Below are 21,284 nucleotides of genomic sequence, written 5' to 3' on the forward strand. Positions count from 1 at the left end.
AGAAGAACAGAAGCTGGGTGTCTTCGCAGGTAATGTTTGAGTCAGAAGGACTCACAGGCCAGGCAGAAAGGTTCCCGTCACTGAAGATTGTGGAACCGGACTGTCGTGGCCCAGGAGAACAAGGACTGGACAAGGTGCCAGAATCACAGAGAGAAGCAGAAACAAACCAAAGTGCCGAGGGGTGGAGAGAGTGTCTTGCTAGGGCACAGTGGATGGTTGCCCTGTTTGATTGTCAGTGAAGGCTATATAATCAGTAACTTGGAAACGAAGCAATCTGCCCTGGAGAATCCAGTTCCAGGTCATTTTAAGAGTAGCAAATCTCAGCTGGGCGCTGGTGGTGCAGGCCTTTAACCCTAGCACTCAGGAAACAGAGGCAGGTGGATCTCCTCCGTGAGTTCAAAGCCAACCTGGTTTACAAGAGCTAGTTCCAAGACAGCTAGGACTGTTATACGGAGAAACCTTGTCCAGAATTAGAAATAGGAAAAGCATGCTGATACAGTAGCTGCTAGCTGCAAGTGGCTACTTAAATCAACTAAAATTTATCTAACAAAAGAAATGCAGGTCACGTTCAGTGGTTTTTCACTGTATATATGCTATATTCTTCTCTCTGTCTGCTTGTGGGTGTGGTCACCTTGGTCCTCAGAACACTACAGTTTGTATGATATAGTCTAGCTACGTAGATTTTTTTTATGATCCATATTCTCTCTCCTCCCCCACACCCTGCTAGACAGGGCCTTTGCAGCTAAGACTGTTTTCAAACTCCTTACTTAACCATAGATGACCTTGAACTCTAGAGCCTCCTGCCAGCCCTTAGCTGGGCTGCAGCACCCTGCCCAGTTTATGCACTGATAAGGACAGAACCAGAGTTTCACAAATGCTAGGCAAGCACTCTAGCAACTAAGGTCTACTTCCGTATTCCTGAGTCCCTTTTATCAACTTCATCTTTTTATTCAATTTTTAAAAATTGATATCTATAGTATCTGTCGGCCGGGCTGCCTTATCTATCTACCTTCCCACTACCTCCACCCAAGTTTTATTTGATAATTGGACTACCTGTAGTACAATCATGGCAGAGTCACCGATGAACAGAAAGGCACATATGGGAGTACTCCTGCTAATTAGAATTTTCCAGAGAAACAGACCCAATAGGAGATAGTTACAAGTATTGAGATGTATGTGTATAGGTGGGCAGTAGGTGTGCCCTGCTGTGTAAAGGTACGAGTATGAAAAGTGTACATATATGTGTGTGTGTGTGTGTGTGTGTACACACGCCCTCACACACTGGATATTCCAGTGAGCATCTAAAGGCTTGAGAAGCAAAAGAAGGCAGGAGAGGATTGACGTCTCGGGTCACACAGTCAGCCAGAAAGAGATTCCTGCCTCCGCTGCCTCTGCCCATCCTTTCCTTTTATTCTGTCTTAGCTTGGATGATGCCTGTTCACACTGGGAAAGGTTTTCTTCTTTATTTAATCCATGGATTCAAATGTCAACCCCTTCCAGAAACTTCGTCACAGACATGCTCAGAAATGTTAACGAGATGCCTGGGCATCCTATGGCTCAGCTAAACTGACACATGAAATTAGCCATCGTATTTGACTGTTAGGATGCTAAGAGTCAGCCTTACAGTGCACGGGTTATTGTGAACTTCCTACTAAGACGAACTTTAAATCCCCTTAAAGTAGAAACTGCCCGTGTTCTGTTTGCTCCATGCTGAGACAGCAGGCATCTGTACTGACACAGTTACTCTAGTAAATATTCTTGAGCTTGGGAGTGTAGCTTGTGGGTTAGTACATTCGAGGCCTGAGTTTGATACCTAGTACTGCAGGAAGAAAGAAGGAAGGGGTAGGAGAGGAGATGAGAGAAATGAAAGGGAAAAGGAGGCCTCCAAGGAAGTGCCTGCCAATTGGCCAATGCCATACCATCCCCTTCCAATCCTGGTGCTAGACAGAGGGGAACTCAACCAGGTTGGGAAGTGGATTTTACTGAAATCAAACCTGGAAAAATTGGATGTAAGTACTTGTTAATATTCATGGACACCTTTTCTGGGTGGATTGAAGCATATCCAACCAAGAATAAGATGGCCAACATGGTAGTAAAGAAATTAATTGAAGAAATATTGTATAAGTGTGGCTTCCTGGCCATGATTGGGTCTGACCCAGCCTTCATATCACAGGTTCTGCCCAGGTGACTGGATCTTCATTTGCACAAGACCTTGGAGTTGAGATGGAAGGGTCTGTTCATTGTTCTGATGACCACGCCAATGGCCCTCAAAGTGGGTGGCATCACCACCTGGGTGCACTGCTCCCACGCCCATCCAGCCAACCCGTTCGCCACCTCAGAGGACTGCAAAGGAGACACGTGGATGTAGGAAGCTTCCGAACATCCCTCCAATCCACTAAAACTGCATCTTTGACATGGTGATCAAGTTAAGCCCCATTGATTTTGTTTCTACTGTTAGCTGCCAAGGCTCCCTCTTCCTCCTCTGTGTATAACCCCCATTCCCCATGGAACCAAACCTGGATGATTGCTAACGAGGACAGCACCATAGCTAACAGCACCTCTTCTGCTCAGAACCCCAAAGACACTTGGTTCCCTGACCTCTGTGTAGATGTTTGTGACCTGGCAGGAGAAAGGTAAGATCCCTCAGACCAGGAACCATTCCCCGGGTATGGGTGCAAAACCCCTGGATGGAGGAGATCAACTTCATCCTTGGGATTCTGTGTATGTCCTGGCCACTCTCACTCCAAGGAGCGACAACATATTTGCGGGGGTGGGGGGAAGCCTACTGTGCCAAATGGGAATGTGAGTCTACTGGGTGGACTAGCTGGTCACCCCTGTCACTGGGGACTTAATTACTGTCCAATGGGCAGGGGATATGAAGACAGCAGGGATAGGAACTTGGTCCATAGGCGGTAAACAAGTTGACTGTGGACCCTGCTGCGATAAGGACCAATACCCCAACCACCCTTGGGCAACTGCTGGAGGGCGCTGCCACCAGCTTGTCATCAAATTCACTGAGACGGGCAAAACGGCTGACTGGACCACTGATAAGACCTGGCGCTTACAGCTCCACTACACAGGCTATGACCCAGTACTGACGTTCACCATTGGCAAAGCCCAGTCACCCGCCATTAAGGTTTCAATAGGACCCAGCTGGGTCATTAATCCACCTCAGGCCCCCAGTCCATCACCCCGAGTTCCATCCAGGGGGTGACTCCACAACCAGCTCAGGCAAATGTCAGCTCTAGCCTCAGGATCATGTCAACCATCAACCCGTTGATGGGACACGAGCACCCTTTAATAGATCTGCTGGGTAGATCGTGCCTGGTACTGAATGCTTCCCAACCCAATTTGACCAAAGGTCGCTGGCTCTGTGATGACATAGCTCCACCTTACTATGAGGACCTTGCAGTTAGTGTCACTGTTTCCACGGTGGCTGACATCAATTACTGCCAGTGGCAACAAGGTCTTACCCTAGAACAAGTGGCGACTGGGCAGGGACTGTGTATAGGACAGGTTCCCCCAGATAAAGCTTCCATCTGTAATTCTTCACTGTCTACCCACAATTTCACACAGGATCAGTACTTGCTCCCACACAATCATACTTGGTGGTCCTGCTCCATGGGGTTTACCCCTTTGCGTGCATATCAAAGTCTTAAACCAGACCAGGGGATGTTGTATACGAGTCAGGCTCCTTCCAAGAACAACCTATCACACTGATCAGGAGTTCCTAGACCTCGTGCAGCAAGGATAGAGCCCTCACAGCTGTGGAGACATAAGAGAGAGCCTATGACAGCCTTCACTCTTAGCCTACTTTTGGGTGCTAGCCTGGGGAGATTGGGTACAGGAATTTCAGCACTAGTAACCCAGAATCAATATTACTCCAGCCTATGTGTTGCCATAGATGTGGGTATAGAATGCATAGAAAAATCCATCTCCCACCTAGAGGAGTCCTTATCCTCCCTGGTGGAGGTAATCTTGCAGAACAGAAGGGGATTAGATCTTCTTCGTACAGCAGGGTGGACTCTGTGCAGCGCTAGGGGAAGAATGTTGTTTCTTCACTGATCGTTCGGAAATAATCAAAGACAACATGGCTAAAGTTAGAGAAGGACTGGCAAGGCAGAAAAGTGAATGCAAGGCCAGGCAGGGTTGGTTAGAAAGTTGGTTTAACCCCTTGGTTGACCACTCTCATCTTTACTCTATTGGGACCCCTGGTAATATCTACTTTGATTACTGACTTTTGGACCTTGCATTCGTAACCAGCTAGTAAATTCATGAAAGGCAGGTTGTTTACAATACAACCTATGGTCCAGATTTGTGATCTACAGACCCCTCAGGACTGAAGATACTTATAAGTTAACTGTCAGGAACCCATGGTTGGGTTTACTATAGTTACTAGAACAGAGGGGAATGAAGAACCAAAGTTTCTCCATTTTGTTCTCTGCCCCCATCTTGTGTCTTGTGTAAACTATTCCCCATAAAACATTCCAGGCCTCAGAAATGGCTAGGACCAAAAGGAACAGGGTAGCCATCTGGAAAGTACAGATAACCACAGAATGTCCCCACCATTGGTCAGCCAATAAGAAAACTTGACAAGCAACAGGCAAGGTTCGAAAATAAAATTTCTGAAAAGTCCCTAGACATGAGCCAATCAGTATTGAGCCCGTCACCCCACACTCTGCTAATGTAACTTTTCTGGTTTTTACCTTCAAATCATGCCCTCTAGAAGGGCAGGGCACCTCCTCTTGGCGCTGCTGCACCAGTTGCTTTGATGAGGTCCCTGCCAGCTTGTATTGTGCAGACAATGAACCTTGCTTTTGCATTTCGGTGAGTCAGTCTCCCTGGTGCTCTTTTAGAGTTCCCACAGACTGGGCACCACAGTAGTAAAGTGCTTGCACATTGCTTTATTAAATAAATACATGGGTTTTTTAAAAATATTTTTAAATAACGTTGGAGGACGTGGGCAATCACAGAGTAAGAGGATTGAATTTTAGACCTGCCTTTAAAGTCAGAAAACCTGTCAAAATGCACAGTTAGAATTCATGAGAAAAGAGGCCATGAATTTTGTGGACAGCAGGAAGGGGGGGGTATATGGGAGGGTTTAAAGGAAGGAAAGGAAAAGGAGAAATGTATTTACATTATAATCTCAAAATAAAATATCCAGTTAGTGGTTCTATTCACTGTAACAACAGACCTGACAAAAATAACTTAGGCAGAAAATGTATCCTGCTTCAAATCTTCAGGCCTTTCTTTCAGCCCATCACGGGAGCAGGCCGCTACGCAGCAGAGCGATTCCCATCCTGGATGCAGGGAAGGAGAAAGGGAACACTTGAGCTCACAGGTTCTTCCTTTTACCTTCATTCTATGTGGACAAGCCCCTACATTCCCATCCCCCACCACCAGTACCTCCCCACCCCACCTATAGATGGTGCCACCCACGTTCAGGAATGACTCCCTCCCCCAACCCAATTCAAACTCTGGAAGTACACTCACCCCCATAGACAGTCTAGTTTTGCTAATCTCCTGGATGTTTCCTCATTGAATCAAGTCAACAGTAAGGCTTAACCATCAAAGGCACATCTCTTGTTCACTGGACACCCAAACCCTCTCCTTACGCCACAGCAGTAGGTAAAGCAAAGAAAATAAAAGATAAAGAAGAAAACCATACCCACACACATATAGAAGAGCAAACCTTATGATCACTGGGAACAGAATGCGTTGCACTCAGGGGAACAAATCCATTTCGACCCTATCAGTGTCTGTCCTCTCACAGTGCTCTTGCATGTCTTTGGGTTCCCATTTTTGTGCAGTTCAAAATGTCATCATTTTATGAGTGTTAACACTTGTAGTTTCTTTTTGTTAGCCAGAGTCACACCATTTTGTAGACTCCTCCATTTTGGCTGATGACAGCTCCTGAAACACAGTGGTGGACCTCAGGCGGTGGCCTGCCAGGGAAGACACTTGTTGATTGCCTGATGTTCTTTAACTGACTGCTCTTTGTGCTGAGGTTCTGGAACCCTGACTAGGGATGGACAAGGACTGAAGAAAGAACACACACACACACACACACACACACACACACAGAGAGAGAGAGAGAGAGAGAGAGACAGAGACAGAGACAGAGACAGAGACAGACAAGCTGGGCTCAGCTATTGGTAACCTTGATCCATTGGTTAGCTAGACTATGGGAGAAGGTGCTGGCTAGTCTTGGTGGGAGGTCTCTGTAGGTGAGTCATCTCAGGCTCTAGACATCCAAGAAGAGGAAGCTGCAGACCTTAGTCTTTGCAAGTGCTGATCAGTCGTCCATAACAGTCCTACTCAGACTCCCAAGAAAAACTTTGCCAATTCTTGAGCCCTGCTCATATAGATAATGACTTTACCAATTTACCATGGGCTGATTAGTCTCTGAGGCTTCAACGAGCAGTGTCCATGTCAAAATGGATATTTGCTCAAGATTTCACTCGGTCAAGGCTTCCTTTTTTACCACTACACTCTTAGTTATTCATAACAATGGTCAAATATGGGAAAATTTTCAACTTCCTTTCTTGCCCCCCCATTCTCCCCTATAACTACCCCATCTGGTAAGCTGACAGCTGGTTCCAGTTCTCAGAGAGATCCGTTTCATTGTGAAGGATCCATCCCACCCCGACATGAGTGCCTGCACCATCTTAAGTTGCTCATTCTCTTGTGTGTCACTCCTTTCACCATAGCATATTATGAGCCCTTCTAGAAGTTTGGAGTATAGTGCTCTCCTCTCTCTAATAAACCACGCAGTTTCCACCCAAGAAATAGAGGAAGTAGGATTGAAACCCAGATCCTCTTGAGAATGACACAGCAACACTAAATGCACACTAATCAAGAATTAATTTCTTTCTGGTCAAAAAGTTTAAATCTCTGGCCTGGGTGGAGGTCTAGCATTCTAAGCTAACCAACATTTAATCCAATGGGGCTGGTCAATCACCTGGCTAAGAGACCACCTCTTAAAAAAGCAGGACCACCCTTAGGAAGGTGGGTTCACCTTAAGGCATGCTAGAGAGACAGGTGGAGTAATTATTCCTTTAATGAGATAATGTACTTTTTCTTCCCCAAATTTCAGCTCCCTGGCACTAAGCCTAAGATCCTCCATGAGGTTCAGCTGGGATTACCTGCTTGTTTTGAGTCCTGTCTCTCAGAGAGACATCCTTCTTGTTGTTGTTGTTGTTGTTGTTGTTGTTGTTGTTCTTCTTCTTCTTCTTCTTCTTCTTCTTCTTCTTCTTCTTTCTCCTCTTCTCCTCTTCCTCCTCTTCTTCTTCTTAAAATATAAACAAATATCTGTATGGGTACTTTGCTGCATGTCTGCCTATGCATCTTTAGCATTCTCGGTACCTGAAAAAGCCAAAAGGAGATGTTAGATCCCTGGGACTGGAGTTTAAGTAGTTACGAGCTGTGGTGTGAGTGTTAGGAGTTAAACTCATGCTATCTGGAAGAGCAGCCAGTGCTCTTAACCCATGATTCACCTCTCCAGGCCCTGAAGTTTATTTTTAGTTATGTAGATATGGGGGGAGGGATGTACACATGTATGCAGACATCTGTGGAGGCCAGAGGTGTGTGGTGTTCTTCTAGACCTACAGCTGGGCTTGTTAGTTACCTGTTGTGGCTTCTAGTGCCCATCCCAGTCCTCCGGAAGAGCAGGACTTGATGCACTGAGTCACCTCTCCTGTCCGCTTTATTTCTTCCTGTTTTTCTCTTTCTCTCAGGTGATGGCCAGGACTGACATGTGCTTTTGGGGGGTACTTATAACTCCCTTACTTTTTAAATAAAGCTTCCCTTCCCACCATGTTGCTTGTCAGTCATACAGCTGACCTCTATGCTGGTTTAACTACAACAGCATTGCTTTCCTGCTTCTTTCCTGTTCTCCACCTTCAGGCAGCTGCTGGGATTTATAATTTGCCTGCTGTTGATTTTTTTTCCTTTTAATCACTAATAAACGCATTCTTTTTGAATAAACTTGGGCTTTGCTTGAGTCTCCAGCTTTCCTTGCCTTTAAATGATTTAACCACCAAGGGAAACAAGCCCTTTCCTGCACCTTGAGTGGGTACCAAGAAGATATGTTTATTTCACCGCAAATGCCTTCTTCTTCCGTTAGGGGTGGCTCTGGTTCTACATCTTCAAAATCTTACTTGAATTTCATCATCTTTACCATAGAACGTCTTTCTTGAGAGTCCTTACCATCTTTATTGCCCCTGGAGGCTGTTGGACCTTATCTTTAAAGATGCACGTCCTCCACATAGACCATAAACCAGACTCCTGGTACACAGACCTCTGTGTGGCCCTTGTCTGGACTGTCTGTGCAGCTCCATTTTCCACTTATAATATGTGCTGGAGGAAGATGCATCACTTTCAGAGCTAGACAATTAAAAGAAAAAAGAAAAAGAAAACACCTAGGATCTTCCAGCTGAAAAGCTAACTGTTGGCTCTCACAAGATCAGGTTGTAAGGAAACGGGGCTGCCACAGGAGGCAAGTGCACAGAAAGAGAGGCACCTGACCCATCCATCCCTAGCAATTCCAGCTGTTCCTCTCCCCCAGCGGGTGGACGTCATCAGGCGGAAACTTGGATCTAGACAGAGAAAGGAAGAGTACCAGAGACGGTAACTTGCGGCTGGAGAGTTAATTGCACAAAAGCTGCAGGGGGACTGAGCAACTCAGACCGGAAAGTTGACTTGACTGATAACACCCTTGCATGCCTCCGATAGGAAGGACCTCCACATACCAACCCCACTGACATCTCCCGTCCACAGACTGCAGGGGAACTGACCTGCAGATGGACCCTTCCATCCCCAAAGCTCCCCCTTCCCATCCTATGGAACCCCAAGACCTTTCATGGCACATGCACATAGTTTCGTTTCTGCAAAGAGACCTCGCACTTCATTTGTTCTGATTAAAGAACAATTCTACTTCTAGAGATGCCTGCCCACTCTCTTTTATTTCTACATCATCTCCATCGATCCTAATCTAAAAGCTTCTTTTTCATTTGAAAATCTTTATAGAAGAAATTACTATTTCTTGACTCTAAGGGATGTATATATTGTTGACCTCACTTCCTGGGGCACATCTATGTTGAGGCCCAAGAATACCAGCTTACAACTGTCTCCTGAAGCAGGTGAACTGTGTCCCATTAGCCGTTACTGCTCTTTTAACTAGTGTTTTCCAGTCCTTTTATTTTATTTTATTTTTATTTTATTTTTCTGAGACCGGGTCTCTCTGTGTAGCCCTGGCTGTCCTGGAACTCGCACTGTAGACTACGCTGGCCTCAAATTCACACAGATCTGCCTGCCTCTGCTTTCTGAGTGCTGGGATTAAAGGTGTGTGCCACCAACACCCAGCTTTAATTTTTTGTACATTGGCTTTTCCTGTGACCTGAACACTAGGTGGCCCAGTTAAGCACACCCCTTTTGTGTTGGTTATTCAGTCCTGCTCCAGTATAAATAACCTGGCTTGCGGGTAAACACCCTCCACAGCCCTGACCTGGGTTAAAGAACTTGTGGCTGGCATTATTAAAGCCAACATTTTCTAGAAGTTAAACATCAGGATCCATCTGGATGACTTTGTCTTGTTTACCTTTGTCCTGTGCCGGGGCCCAAGGGCTTAGGGTGTTAACTCTGCTAACTGGTACTGTCACATTGACCAGTTGTCATAACAATAAAACAATAATGTCATTAGGGGTCTCTTGCCCTTGTGCCAGTCCAGCCCATCGCAAGGTCATGGCTTCTTGCCATTAAGAATTTTTCAGTCCCCATGTTATTCCTCCCACATTTTCCCCTTTAAGATCTATTATGGCTGAAACTCCTTGTTCCTCTGTGGGAGCTCCCTTCTAGTCCCTTTTTCTGGTGAAATCCATGCATGACCAGTGTTTAAGGTAAGACCAAAAGGTTTCCCCACAATCATTCCTTTGTCCTCTGACCACTTGCCCATAGGCTGTCACTAGCTTGGGCCATCTCCAAAAAAGAATGGCAGTTTGTTTTCCTGTCTGGCCAGTTCTGCCACAGCACAATGAGATCCAAGGAATGATCTGGCCTAGTCTCAAAAGGCATCACCTGAAGGAGAAAAGGCTAAACCCCTCTGGGGAGCAGTTAGCTATATAGATGGGGTCCAGGAATTGAGTTGCCCTGGGTCAAGGTTGCTCTCCAGACTAATTTATATGACAGGGTCAAAGAGGCTGAGTGGAAACTGATCCAGATGCACATCCATGGAATCAGGGAAGACATAGGAGGCAGAATAACAGCTGAGCCACTGTTCCCATCTGAGGTAACTTTTGAGATGGTCAGTGTATGTAGAAGCTGGTTGAGTCTGGGACTCTCATGGTTGACTCCTGGCTTGGGTCCACAGCAGCATTGGTATGGGTGCTGTGTAACCTAGAACTGCTGGTTGGTGAAGGACAATTCTGTATTCTGTCAATTATGCTTTAAATAAACACTGATTGGCCAGTAGCCAGGGACAACCAGACAGGAAGTAGAGGTGGGGCAATGAGAACAGGAGTATTCTGGGAACAAGGAAGTTCTTTCTCCAGTCCTGTTCAGACACCAAAGAAGCAGGATGTGACCTGCCCCACTGAAAAAGGTACTGAGCCATGTGGCTAACATAGGTAAGAATCATGGGTTAATATAAGTTACAAGAGTTAATAAGAAACCTGAGCTAATGGGCCAATAAGTTTATAGCTTGTGAAGACCTCTGTGTGATTTTCTTTGGGGCCTGATGACTATGGGAACCAGGCAGGACAGAAACCCCAAGAAGCAGGCCCTCATGTTACAGCTGGTGACACCTGCAACTTTAAGACTTGAGGAAGTGGTGAGGATTGGACAATTTTTCATGCAGCATCAGCCAAATCTTTCAAGAACTGCTGGAGGCAGGTGTGTCCATACTCTCAGAAGTCCCCCAGTCCCTTGGGAGCAGTGGAGGTGAACAGCCAGACATGACCTTGAAAGGGGAATGGCTGCAGCCACCCTAAACACTACAAGTGGCAGAATTTTTGGCCAAGGGAGCCTGTGTCTTGACAGCGCTTGGCCGCTGCTATTTTAAAGGTGCGATTCATTCTCACAACTCGGCCTGATGAGTGGGGGCAGTCCCCTGTGTGCAACATTCACGTTCATCTTCTGTGCAGGTAGGAAAAGCTTCCACGCACACTGCAAAGTGCACATGGTAAACAGCAAATCTCAGTGCCTTTGCTGGGTTGACTGTCAGGAAAGTCCACTTCTAGATGCTCTTTTCTGTCAGTGTGGGAACCTCGGGTCCCTCTCTGGATTGTTCTGAGTACGCTGTAGACATGCTTTGCTGGTCTGTTGGGTCAGTGTTGGCAGCCTCAGAACCACCAAACACCTTTGGAACAATTCTTACAGGGCAGTTTTTCTAGATGGGTTGCTTCCTGAGCTTGTTGGACTAGGCTGGGAGCTGTCATCTCTGGAATTATTATTTTCCTATATGTAGTAATCAGCCAGTCCTCCTGATTTTTTGAAGTCCTGAGATCCAGGAGCACCTGGTCATAAACATACCTTCTGGAGGGTAGTGGAGGGTCTACAGGGCTGCATCTTCACAGAGGGCAGCTGATTTGGCTGTCCGGTCTGCTAGTTGGTTTCCCCAACTCATTCAACCTTGACGCTTTATGTGAGTCTGGCAGTGTGTAGCTGCCATAGCTGTGGGCCCAGACAGCTTTTAGGAGCTGGAGGCTCTGGCTTCTACTTTAGTTTCTTAGTCCTCTGAGGTAAGCACTCTTGTAACAGGAACGGCAGGCTGCATTCCCGCCTGGCTCCCGCATGGCTAGCTTTACACCCAGAAATAACAACATACAAACTGTATTCATTTAAACACTGCCTGGCCCATTATCTGTAGCCTCTTATGGGCTAACTCTTACATATTGATCTAACCCATTTCTAATAATCTGTGTAGCACCATGAGGTGGTGGCTTACTGAGAAGGATCTTAACTTGTGTCCATCTTGGAGAGGAGAGCTATAGTGTCTGCCTCACTGCCTTCTTCCCAGCATTCTGTTCTGTCTACTTCACCCACCTATGTTCTGACCTATCAGGTCAAGCAGTTTCTTTATTAACCAATGAGAGTAACATATAGACAGATAACCCTCCTACATCACACTCTCTTTCTCAGTCTGTTTTTGCTTTGAGTCTCTTGCTATGAGGAGTTGTTCCTCCTGTTATAGGTGTCTGTCCCCATCAGTAAAAGGTTGCAAACCTAAATTGGATCTTCTCATTTAAGACCAGCCATGAGTAGAAAATCTCTTTTCTAATTCATCCACAACCACAAATGGGCTTTCCCTCCTCTTCAGGCATGGACGTGGCTGAATAACATACCTGTCATCTTCTTAGATGAGGGGAGGGCCTGGCATTTCGCTTAGTGAACACACTGGACAGGGCTTGTTCCTGGAATGTAGACAAAGAGTCTGGTGAGCTGGTCCCCTTGTAGAGGCCAGGGAGCACTGTATAGGGCAGATGCCTCTGAAGCAACAGGATCTGGGTGGGGGGGGTCTTGTGACTGCCTGGGCATACCGTGTGTTGCTGGCAACTGGACTCAGTAGGGGGCTGAATCTTGGGCAAATTTTGATCCTCTGGATAGTTAATGGATGTGCTTCTTTGTTGTCTTCCGGATTAACAGTCTTGGCGGGACCGTGTGGGGATGCACATCAGGACTGTACAGACGCCATGAGGAGAAGAGTTCCCTAATCAGGATCTGGGGGTGGGGAGCTGAGTTATACATGCCTGACCCCTTGTAGTATGTAGGGTGGAGTGGAGATGCCTGCCCGGCCCGCAGTTTCACAGACATTTAAGAGGTCTTACCTTAGGGCCACAAGCATAACCCCATGCTCCGTCACCTCCTGTTATGGAAGCTGAGTGCTCATTCAGGTGAAAAGCCCTCCAAGAGTTGGGCCCTATCAGATCCTATATCCCCAGAACCATGGGACCATTGCAAGTATTCACACACTCGTTCACCACTTGTTCGGAAGTTATATATTCCCATTTTAAATGCCTAGCCTATTTTCCAGAAACCACTACGAGTGCCTCGGTGTCCTTCAGAGACTTTTCCTTGAAAAACAGCATCACCTCCATATCCCACTGAGACTCCAGATGCAATCACCTGCCCAGGGACCAAGTTCACCAGCTCTTCCCCAAGGGTCCTGACCTTGTCTGAACATCTAGTTGAATTATTTCATCTTCTTCTATTCAGGGACTCCAGCCCTGAGTCTCACAATCCCCTTGGCCACTGGAAGGGAACCCCGGAATCTGAGAAGGAGTACAGGCTTCCCGGGTTCCAGGAACCTCCAGTGGACTGAGAGCATCAGTGTCTCTAGACTAGCTGGAGTCTTGGTGAGGGGGATCTTGCTGAGTGGGGAAAGGGGGTGCTCCAGAAATACTGCAGGGATCATTCTGGAAGAAGCACTGACCCACACCAGTAAGAATGGGCACAATCAACTTGACACAAGCTAGAGTCATCAGAGAGGAAGGAGCCTCAGTGGAGGAAAGGCCTCCATGAGATCCAGCTGTAAGGCATTTTCTCAATTAGTGATCAATGGGGGAGGGCCCAGCCTGTGGTGGGTGGGGCCTTCCCTGGACTTATGGTCCTGGGTTCTGTAAGAAGGCAGTTTGAGCAAGCCAGTAAACAGCATCTGCCTCCAGGATCCTGCCCTATGTGACTTCCTGTCCTGCCTCCCTTCAATATGAACAGCCATACTGAAGTGAAAGCCAAATAAACCCTTTCATCCCTAACATACTTTTTGGTCATGGTGTTTGGTCACAGCAATAGAAAACCTAACAAAGACAGAGTAGAAGACAGGAGATGTCCATCTCTTCTCAGTTTATACTCTAAAACTACAAGGTGGAGTGGTCTGCAGAGCAAGATTAAAGGCAGCCAAGCTTAGGCAAAGAAGGTAACAATCAAAACCAGAAAGGTATAATTGCACGAGGGGGCCATGTTCCAAACACAGCAAGCTGTTGTGGGAGAATTGTTCACATTGCCACTCCAAGGTACCAATATAACCAGCTTGAATCAAGGGAGGCAGCAATTGGCTGGCTGGGATTAGCCATAGAGAAGTTGGAGGACTGAGAAAGGCCAGTAGAGGGGGACAGGCAGAAAGAAAGAGGGGCTGAGGGGGATTTCCCTGACTTTTGGATCAGGAAAATGTAGAGAATAGGGTCAGCCAACCACCCTCTGCTGTTCCTTGGATTTATCAGGTTTTTATCCCAACTTCTGACTTCCAAGTTTTTATTAATGGTAGCTCAATTTAGGTAAACATTATATCTGGCATCTGACTCATGGCATTATTAAATCATGACAAGGAGGGAAACCTGCCTCCTCTCCGCTGTCGCTTCCTCCACAGCCAGCTTTGTCTCTCTTTGACAGAAGAAGCAGGTTATGGAATTTGCCTCGATGCCTAAAAAAAGCCACTGAGGCCATGCATGTGTCAGGGGTGTCCCTGCATGAAGAACTAGTAAAGAGGCCATTGAGTGAAGCTATGAAGTTAAAGCCTGGAGACCCCAAGATATTAGAGATGCCAGAGTCATGGACACCTGCTGAGGAAAGCTGCTAACAGGGAGTGGAACCAGCCCAAGAGAGAGAAGTGTGTTGTGGTCAACAAAGCTGAACAGAGTTGGAGATCGGAAGAGAGCTTTGACATCACACACGGAGATGCAGAGTTAGGGTTTTCCCAGCTGGCTTTTGGACTTGCTTTGGTCTAGTATTTCCTTACTATGCTCCCTTCCCTGTGTTTTGGAATGACAATGCATATCCTATGCCATTATATGTTGGAAGTAAGTGATCTGTTTTTATTTTAATTTTACAGGGGATTGCTGTGGGAGCTCCTTCCGCTCCTTCAGCCAATAGCCGCTGAGATACGGCTCTGCTTCCGGCTCCTAACGCAGAGGGGCTGTTGTCTGGGACGGTAATCTGTAAGTTTTTTCCCCTTTGAATGAATAACCATTCTAATTATGGTTATTAATTCTAATTAATCATAATTCCAAACTGGTATGGGATTGTTTGTGACTTACGCCTTCATCTGGCGCCCCACGTTTGGTTGTAGAACCCCCTTCCCCCACACTCAACTGCTTGCTGCCAGCTCGACTAGGCACGAGCCCTCCCTCAGCTGCGGCCTGTGCCCTGTGTGTGGAGCCAGCAGTTCAATTAAACCCACACCTCCCAAGCTCCACAGGCTCGGGACAGTCTCTGCCTGCCTGGTTTGCTCTTTTCTGAGTTGTTTTTAAATTTCCCTTGGAAGTGTGGTGCTTTAGTGGCGTGAATCAGAATGACTCGGTCATGTGGAGGCATGCGTGGCTTCCAGGTTGCTCTTTTCTACCCCTGGATTCTGGGTTTCTGGTTCCATGTATGGAATTGATTTAATTACATTTTCTTTCTTGAGCAACTTATATCTCCTAGTTTTTAACAAATACTAAGGCGGACACTGAAACAGGACCCTGTTTCTGGCACCTTTGCAGTGGTTCTAGTCGTGACTTGGCAACAGCGCCACCTACTAGACAAGAGGTAATATGGCAGTTTTTGTTTCCAACGCCAATTTTACTGTTTTCTTTATTAATACAATGGATTATGTCATGCAAGGTTTATATGACTATGGGGATACATTAATTTACTTGTTACTACGTTTCAGTTTTCTTCTCAATATTTTATCATTAAGAAAGATACGATTTTTATGGACTAATAATGAACAACTAGTTGAAAGGATTAAAATTATTGAAAATCAGGGGTTATCTGAAAAAGTGGATACTATGATAGACAAAATTGACTCCATATCCAAGGGTACTAGGAAGTTACCTGAAAGGGTTCAGGCTGTTAAATTTGACGTTCAGACGTTACCACAAAGTTTTGATAAGGTAACAGATAGAATGTACCTCCAGAATGGGAACCAAAAAACTGATATCTTAGTGAAATTCCTAGAAACACGGGTAGGTCAGGAGATTCAGGATTTAAGGGAGACAATGATATAAAGATTAGAAATGATTGAAGAAATTATTGGAGCTGGTGAACAGAGTAAGAAGGCACAAGGACAGGATACAATGCCACCACCAGCTGTTAGAACTGGCTTACCCAGGGTTCTAATGACATACTCTGTAATTTATTCTGACAAAGGGTCAACTTCTAAAGGGTCAAAGGGAGTTAAAGAAGCTAGATGGACACCAATAGCAATGAATGATTTAAAAGAAATTAAGCAAGCTGTCATTAATTATGGCTTGCACTCTGCATTTGTTAAGGAAATGATAAGGACTTGGGCTTCTAATGTCAGAGCTACCCCCCATGATTTCTCTCAGCTAGTGTCTGCAGTTTTAGATGATAGACCTTCCTTGATGTTTGGAATTTATTTCAGAGAAGAATCCAAACATATGGAACAGCAAGGAAGAGCAAAAGGTGTGGAGGTTTCCCAAGATCAAATTCTTGGTGTAGGAGAATATGCTGATCCACAGGTTCAAGCTCTTTATGACGAAGAAGTGCTGTCCTTATGTCAGAAAGCAGCCTTGAATGCTTTGAATAGAATACAAGATCCAGCAAAAAGGGTCAAATCATATACCAGGGTTAGGCAGGGACAGAGAGAACCCTTTACTGACTTTGTGCAAAGATTAATTAAGGCTCTGGACATAGGGGTAACAGACCCAGAAGCTAGACGAATACTTCTTGAATCTCTAGCTTTTGAAAATGCAAATACAGAGTGTAAAAAGATAATTGGGCCTTTAAGATCTAGATCAGCACCTATGGAAGAATGGATACAGCATACAATGAATGTTGAGACGTTTAGCTATAATGATGAATCTTGGGTAGGAGAAGCGATTTCCAAAGCTATGAGGAGACATCAAACTACCAGGTGTTTTAATTGTGGTAAATTGGGACATCTGAAAAGGGATTGCAGGCAAAGAAATTCTAGGAATAATAGACCTCAGCCTTCAGGTATATGTAGGAGATGCGGTAAAGGCCAACATTGGTCCAACAAATGCAGGTCAACAACAGACAGACAAGGCAACCCGATACCATTGGGAAACCCCTTGAGGAGCCTCTTGCAGGACCCCAAGCCAAAAGTGGCCCAGTCATTCCCAGTTACAGGGGAAAATGTGTCTCACCAAGAAAATTGAAAACTCCAATGTCTGCTGTAAAAAGTAATACTGGTCTAAATGTTGAATTACATGTGGAGAATGAGCCAAAAAACTCAGTAGGACAGAGTAAACGTATATTTTGGTAGACTTCTATTAACGATCAAAGACCAAAGCTAAGAGTCTGTATAAATGACATTTTTATTGAAGGCTTATTAGACACAGGTGCAGATGTAAGTATCATTACTCCAGAATCTTGGCATCCAAATTGGCCTCTTCAAGAGGTAGATGTTCAGTTCCTGGGAATTGGAACCCTATCTCGTGTAAAACAAAGCACAAGATGGGTGGAATGCATAGGACCTGAAGGGCAAATAGGAAGACTAAGGCCATATATAGCCAATATTACAATAAATTTATGGGGCCATGACCTGCTACAGCAATGGAATACCCAGATTAACATTCCTGTAGTTCCAGGAACTCACAATTCTGGGAAGGACATAATGAGGTATTATGGGAAAAGGTCACCAGCCATTCAGGCTGTACAAGAACATACAGCCAATAGCAAACCTTTAGAGGTACCAACAGCCCTACCTTTAAAATGGCTAACTGAGAAGCCAATATGGATCAAGCAGTGACCTCTAGCTGAAGATAAATTACAGGCTTTGGAACAGCTGGTACAAGAGCAACTAGATGCTAACCATATTGAAGAATCAACCAGCCCTTGGAATTCTTCTGTGTTTGTTGTAAAAAAGAAATCTGGCAAATGGAGAATGGTGACAGATCTAAGAGCTGTCAACAAGGTAATTCAACCTATGGGTCCTCTACAATCTGGAATTCCTTTGCCTTTTCTATTACCAAGAGGATGGCCTCTTATAGTTATTGATTTGAAAGATTGTTTTTTCACTATCCCTTTGCAAGAAAAGGATAGAGAAAAATTTGCCTTCACAGTGCCTACTTATAATAATTCTCAGCCTACTAGGAGATATCAATGGACTGTCCTCCCACAGGGGATGCTCAATAGTCCCACACTGTGCCAATATTTTGTTAATAAGCCATTGGAAATAATTCGTAAGCAATTTCCCAAGTCCATAATTTATCATTACATGAATGACATTTTATTATCTGATTCAAATAAAGATATTTTGGAAAGTATGTTTGAAGAAGTAAAGAAAGTCTTGCCTAGGTGGGGATTACAAATTGCCCCTGAAAAGATTCAAAGAGGAGATTCTATTAATTACCTAGGTTACAGAATAGGGTTAGAGAAAATTCGAACACAAAAGGCACAAATTAGGAGAGACCGGTTATGGACTCTTAATGACTTCCAAAGATAGTTAGGAGACATTTCCAGTCTACGACCAGCTGTTGGGATAACACCTGATTTAATAGTTCATTTAAACAAAACCTTAGATGGTGATAAAGATTTAAATAGTCCCAGAAAATTGACAGTTGAAGCAGAAAAGGAACTGACAGTGATTGAGGAAAAATTACAGGAGGCACATGTGGATAGGGTGAACCTGAATCTTAGTTCCATCCTAGTCATACTGCCTTCCAGAATTTCTCCTACAGGGATTTTAATGCAGAGGGAAGATATTATTTTGAGTGGATATTTATACCTCATAAACCAAGTAAAAAATTAAAAACTTATGTAGAAAAGGTCTCTGAATTAATTATAAAAGGTAAACTGAGACTTCGCCAATTAGCAGGTATAGACCCAGCAGAAATTATAGTACCTTTTACTACTGAGGAAATAAGAAAGTTATGGGAAGATAATGAACCATGGCAAAGAACTTGTGCTAATTTTCTGGGAGAAATTAACAGCAACTATCCCAAAAGTGATAGACTTAACCTCATAAAGAGAACTTCTTGGATTCTTCCTAGAATTGTACATGATGCTCCAATAACTGGAGCCCGGACATTTTATACCGATGCAAATAAATCAGGGAAAGCAGGTTATAAATTGGAAGAATTGAGTAAGGTGGACCAAAGCCCTTATAATTCTGTCCAGAAGGCAGAATTATTTGCCATTCTTATGGTGCTAAGGGATTTTAAAGAACCTCCTAATATAGTTACAGGTTCACAATATGCAGAAAGAGTTATCTTGCATATTGAAACTGCTGAATTCATAACAGATAAAACAGAGTTGACTTCATTGTTTATACAGGTGCAGGACATAATTAGGAATAGGCTTTGTCCAATGTACATAACACACATCCGGTCCCATACAGGTCTGCCTGGCCCTCTAGCACAAGGTAACGCTGAAATTGACCAATTATTAATTGGAAGCGTTCTACAGGTCTCAGAATTTCATAAAAAACATCATGTCAATAGTAAAGGCTTAAAGAAAGAGTTTTCCATTACATGGCAACAAGCTAAGGACATTATAAAGAGATGTCCTACTTGTTCTTTCTATAATCAAACACAGTTGCCTGCAGGGAGTAACCCAAAGGGTACTCAAAGAATGAAATCTGGCAGATGGATGTGTTCCACTTTATGAAATTTGGTAAATTAAAACATGTACACCACACCATAGACACATATTCAGGTTTTCAATGGGCAACTGCCCTGAGCTCAGAAAAGGCTGATTCGGCAATCACAAATTTATTGGAAGTTATAGCCATCATGGGTATACCTGCACAAATAAAGACAGACAATGGTCCAGCATATGTATCTAAGAAAATGAAACGCTTTTTTGCTTATTATAATATAAAACACATTACAGGTATACCAAATAATTTTACAGGTCAGGCAGTTATAGAAAGATCAAATCGTACTATAAAGGATATGCTGAACAAACAGAAAGGGACAAAAAAATACCCCCAGAAATCAATTACATAATGCTTTATTAACCTTGAATTTTCTTAATGCTAATGAGAAAGGAACAACAGCATCAGAGAGGCATTGGATAATGGAAAAAACTTCTGAACTAAACCAACCTGTTTATTTCAAAGACGTGCTGACCTCTCAATGGAAGCCAGGAGATATGCTACATTGGGGAAGGGGTTTTGCTCTTGTTTCCACAGGAGAAGAAAAATTGTGGATACCATCAAAATTAATAAAGGTTCGATTTGAAGAGGAGAAACCTCTTGGAAAGGAGAAATGACAGCTCATCTACAATGATGATATTCATACAGGTGGTAAGAAAAACATATAGAATGGGGGCAGGGTTCTGTTCTTATCTCCACAGGAAAACACTCATCTTTGAAAAATTCAAGGGACCCTGGATATTTGAATATTGACAGATGGAAAATAATGGCCCAATAGGGATTATCAAGAAAACTGAATAGGTTCTGTAAGTAAAATATACTAAATCATATTTCTAAATTTATAGAGCTGGTTTTGGAGTTGGACTCTGGCTCAGTCCCTCTCTAATTCCATGCCTGTTGTTAAAAGAAAAACCCAGAGTTTCTGGAGTTTCTGTCTCATGTCAAGAGCCATGATATGGGACAGAAAGAAATATGAGTTTAGAAAACATCTTTACTTTTCTTCATATCTATCATACCTTTCATTAAATATATCTATCATTGAATATATGTATGTCTGTATATGTCTATGTAATTACTGTTTAAGTTTTCCACAATGAACAATGAGTTTTTCCTGCAGTGACATTTGAAGTTTCCAGGAAGAGAATGGGGCCCCATAACAACAACTCCACCCGGTTGATATGAAGTCATAATACTGATAGTGCTACTACAAGACCTGTTTTGAGTACCAGCTGCACAAGACAGTTCCAATGTGGTTAGCTGAAATGGTGCACATCTTGTACAACAATCTGGCCATACCTCTACAAAATACTCAGAGACTATTTGCAATTTTAAAAGACATTGATCTTGAAATTTAACCATCATTTTACTTTCACAGGATCCCCCAGAAAGAACGTCGCCCCCATGACAGCTGGAAGTAATTCTAGAGAATTACTCTCTCTCCCAGTAAAGTTTGTCCTTGGGTTTAGGGACATCATTTAGGGGTTGGTTATAATTAGTATACAGTTGAGGGTTGGGGAGGAATTTTATAAGCGCAGAAATCTTAAAAAAAAGAGAGGGATAATTGGATTATGGGATAATAGATTTGTACTTGTGAGTTATTGTTTTTAGACAAATATATTGGTATAGATTCTTATATATTGATACAAAGTTAAAGTATGTTCACTATTGTATACATGCATGCTTCTACCTCTGTTTAAAACATTTTTATGTATTGATATATATATATTGTATT

General features: G+C 44.0%; 1 long non-coding RNA gene across 2 annotated transcripts in view; it reads right to left on the bottom strand.

Annotated features, from left to right (window-relative positions):
• Nucleotides 1-4,884: 4,884 nt before the first annotated feature.
• LOC125405477 (uncharacterized) overlaps nucleotides 4,885-21,284 on the bottom strand; it is a 28,539-nt gene continuing 12,139 nt past the window's right edge. Inside the window, exons 2-5 of one of the 2 annotated variants that reach the window (XR_015737823.1) lie at nucleotides 12,339-12,407; nucleotides 7,146-7,365; nucleotides 5,693-5,913; nucleotides 4,885-5,300 (exon numbers count right to left, since the gene is read on the bottom strand). This is a non-coding gene — a long non-coding RNA (uncharacterized LOC125405477). The remainder of the gene's footprint in view (nucleotides 5,301-5,692; nucleotides 5,914-7,145; nucleotides 7,366-12,338; nucleotides 12,408-21,284) is intronic. The other variant, XR_007233581.3, reaches the window with a different exon arrangement.

Source organism: Myodes glareolus, chromosome 1 (genome assembly GCF_982192425.1).
Source record: "Myodes glareolus chromosome 1, mMyoGla1.1, whole genome shotgun sequence".
Classification (NCBI taxonomy): domain Eukaryota; kingdom Metazoa; phylum Chordata; class Mammalia; order Rodentia; family Cricetidae; genus Myodes; species Myodes glareolus.